The following is a 4,211-nucleotide window of genomic DNA, read 5'->3' as shown; positions in this document are numbered from 1 at the left end:
ATAAATATAAACAACAATTAAATAGACTTTTTAATAAATGTTTTCTCCTACAGCATCAAAGTTCAGTGGCACATTAAATACGCACTACAATGACAATATTTTAAAGCGATTTGAAGTATGTTTTATTTTGGGGGGGGGGGTGCAGAGCTTTGTGACGTCATATTTGAGGGGGGGGGTCTGACTTTTTGTGACGCCGTGTGACGAAGGGGGGGGGGTCAAAAATCGTCCAAAATCGCGTGACGTCATTTATGGACGGCCCCCAAAGCGGGCAGCGGTTGACTTGACGAACTCCAGCCGCGGGGCATGGGGGGGGGTGGAGCAGCACCCCCAGCACAGCGCACTCCCGAAGGCGACTGACTGCGCAAACAACAACAACACAAACAATCGGAAGTCGAAAACAAGACGGCACAGTAAACTCAAGCGGCGACAGATGCGCTCTCCGCCAGCGTCAAACAAGGCTTCGCTAGTCGACACGAGGGTTCAGATCGAGAGCGGCGTCCCACTTACAGGCGCGGCCCCCCGTTCACGGTTTGTATTACAGAGTCAGGAGAAGGTGGGGGGGGGGCGAGGAGGGGGATTGTGATGATGAGGGGGGAGGGAGGGAGAGGAGGTGCAGGATATGATTGACACTCTGACGTGGACATGCAAGACAAAAACAAAGGTCCCCGTGTAGGCTTAACAGACTTGTAGGGAGAGTGCTGTTTGCGAGCGGCACACGAGGGGGTGGGTGGCCAGCACCACGCCCGGCCGCCTTTATCCCCCTCGTGGCGATGTTTGCTGCACACCGCACCATGGACTCATTTGAGGCCCAGGGCTGGTTGGGATAATCGTCACTGGTGGTGGTGGTGGCCGTGAGCGGGAGTCGAACTCGGGTCGACGGGTTCGTAGCGCAGTGCGCTAACCAGTACAAAGACAAAGTTCCCCCCGTATATCCTGTACCAGACTGTAGGGGCAAGTGCTGTTAGCGAGCACCTATGAAGGCCGGAACGGTACACGAGGGGGTGGGTGGCCAGCACCACGCCCGACCGCCTTCGTCTCCCCAGAGGCGATGTTTACACACCGCACCAGGTACTCATTTGAGGATGAGTCGACGTAGGGGAGGCCCAGGACCGGTTCAGATAATCGTCACTGGTGTTGGCCGTGAGCGGGAATCGAACTCGGGTCGCCAGGTTCGTAGCGCAGTGCGCTAACCGCTACACCACCACTTACACGATACATGCAAAGACAGAGATCCCCCGTGTAGCTTTAACAGACAGTTGGGGCAAGTGCTGTGAACGAGCACACGCGTGCATGCACACACAGGCACACTGCTGATGACAATGGGGGATGTTGTTTTCTGATGCTACATTTGATGTCGCCTGATGAAGCCTGTTGTAATTACTGGCGAAACGTCGTACTCAGTTGTAAATGTTGTGGGCTTGGCTCTCCAACACACCGGTGTGCTGTACTCGTGACGAATTGGCATGGTTTCTCTGTGTGCCTCGGTGTGTGTCTCTCTCTCTGTGTGTCTCTGTGTTGTCTCTCGCTGCTTATGTGTCTGTGTGTCTCCGTGTCTGTGTGTTTGTCTCTCTCTCAAATTTAGCACTTTTTGGAAGAACGTAATCAACCAGGTAGGGTGTTGACTGTTATGTTAGCCGACTCTCTGTGTTGTGTTGCATTATATTTCTAAGTTGACTCGGTTTGTTTTTCTCATTCATTCGTACCTGATGATGATTGTTTGTGTTGCAATCGAAACGTCGTGTTCTATTATTTAATTTATTTTCTTTCTCCGTGACTTTACCGCAAAAACCAAAAAGTAACCCTCACTAGTTGGCTGTGTCGGGTGGTGGCGGGTTTAACGACACATTTATATCTTTACGCGATCTAACCCCCAAAAAAACGTATTAACGCTTGATAACGGATGAATGATTAAATATTGATGCATAGAGGATTGAAGTTCACTCATTATTGATTGATAGCAGGCTCATTGAGGTTGAGGTTGTTGATGATGCATGCTGACGAGCACGAACGAGCCTAAAGCTGCTACATCTGCCGCTGTTGCTGATGGATGCCCAAATTATTGATTCGATTATGACTCTATTGATCATTGCTGTGCTAATCGTTGAGATTCATTGAGTGTTCATATCGACTGATGATAGCTTGACTGTTTGAATGAGATTGACGATGTTGATGATTCGTGGAAATTGATGCTGATGATGATTCTGTGATGTTGCTGCTGTTGATGATGATGATGAGGCTGATTATCAATAAGCTTGTGAGCACGCGAATGTCACCCAGAGTTACCTCTAGTACCACTTTCCATCGTTCTCTCGTGGGAATATTTACTGTGTGTGTCTCTTTGCCTCTTGTCCGTGTGTGGGCATGTATGCGCATACGTTTGGGGAGTGTAGCGGTTCGCGCGCTGCGCTACGGACCTAACCACCCGAGTTTGATTCCCGTTCATGGCCAACACCAGTAACAATTATGTGCATCGGTCCTGGGCCTCCGCTAGGTCGACTCAGCCTCAATGGGTACCTGGTGCGATGTGTAGACACCGCCGCTGGGGAGACAAAGGCGGCCGGGCGTGGTGCAAGCCAACCCACCCCCTCGTGTGCCGTGCCGGCCTTCGTAGGTGCTCGCTAACAACACTTGCCCTAACAGTCCGGTCAAGGCTACACGGGCGATCTTTGTCTTTGTGCGCGCGTCTGTGTGTAAATGCGGAGCTATGTAAATCGCGGCAATAGACTGCGGGGATGAAAGACGCGCCCGCATTAAGAATGTATGAATCCGGCAGATGACAATGCGCGTCACACAGAGGACCACCTGTCTGGGATATACAATGTTCTCGACACACACAAATACAAAGATCCCCCCTATAGCCTTGCCAGACTGTGGGGGCAAGTGCTGTTAGCGAGCACCTGTAAAGGCCGGCACGGCAGCCGCGGAGGTGGTGTGGTCCCCAGTGCCGATGTTTATTGACCGAGGGGGGCCGGCACAGGAACGGTTTCAATATTCGCCACTGTAACACACAAACAAACAACAACACTCAGCACATTCGACAATACCACCGCGGCCTTGAAATAAAATATAATAAATAAAAATTAAATGTTTCGAGCAATGGCCCTTCTTCGTAGCACGTCACACAAAGAGACAAAGATCAACAAAGGCGGCTGGAGGGGCAGGTGTGGCCAACTCCCCCTGCCAAGGCCGCCTTTGTCTCCCCAGTGCTGATGGTTGCTACACACCACACGAGGTACTCACAACAACGAGCTGGTGAGGAAATACAAACCGCTTCAGCAGTCCGGGATCACAAATGTATATATATTTTTTTCAAGATTACACCAACAATTTAACGTTCAACATCGAGCTCAATAACCACATTGAATCGACATGGAGCCCACCTGATCTACAAACCCACGGTTGCAGGTCTGCAGGGCTGCTGAGCATTTTCGCGAGGTTTTATTTTTTGAAAGGGAGGGAACCCTCAAAACCCAGAGCGCTGCGCTGCCCCAACAGTTGGAGGAAGCAACCACCCCCTTGCGAGAGGACTGGTGACGTGCCACACGCCGGCGACCGTGCACAGGGCAGATACATCGCCGGGAAGGTGGATGATGATGATCTCCAAAGCGAACTGCTCAGGGAGGGTGGCAGTTGCTGTTGTTATTGTATGCATGCTGCCTTATGTAACATCGCTGCAAAAAGTTTGAAACACGGCATGAGTTTCTTTTACGATTGGAGGTTGCTCTTTTTTTGTTAATGCTGAACCCACCGTTCGTAATGACGACCGGGGCATCTCCTTAGCGCGCCGATAAAGGTCGTGCCATAGGATTATTCAGCATTCTCCAGCAGAGAAATATTCACGAGGAGCTTGCGGAGCCCCGATGTGGTGGTTTCAGTCCCGGGGCGATCCTGCACAGACGTCATATTCATTCTCTGTCCGTCTGTTCCAGACGAGGTGTGGGTGGATTTCAGCAGCGCCTGCATCTCTGCTTTATTGATCTGGTTAAAGTCTATGATACCATTAAAAGGCCACCAGGGCTTTGGTTTATTCTTCATGCTTTGGCAGTCACCTGACCCTCTGCCCACAATGATTAAGGACCTTCACGATGGTGGGCAGGTCCGGGTAAAGCTGCGTGGCCGGGAGTAGGAGCCATTTCCTGTTCGCCTTGGGGTGCGACAGTGATGTCCTCAGGCTCCCACATTATTTAACATTTTATTTGACCACGGCTGTA

Source organism: Lethenteron reissneri, chromosome 9 (genome assembly GCF_015708825.2).
Source record: "Lethenteron reissneri isolate LAM-NWPU_2019-01 chromosome 9, ASM1570882v1, whole genome shotgun sequence".
In the NCBI taxonomy this organism is placed as follows: Eukaryota; Metazoa; Chordata; class Hyperoartia; order Petromyzontiformes; family Petromyzontidae; genus Lethenteron; species Lethenteron reissneri.
Note: the sequence above shows the minus strand (reverse complement) of the source record.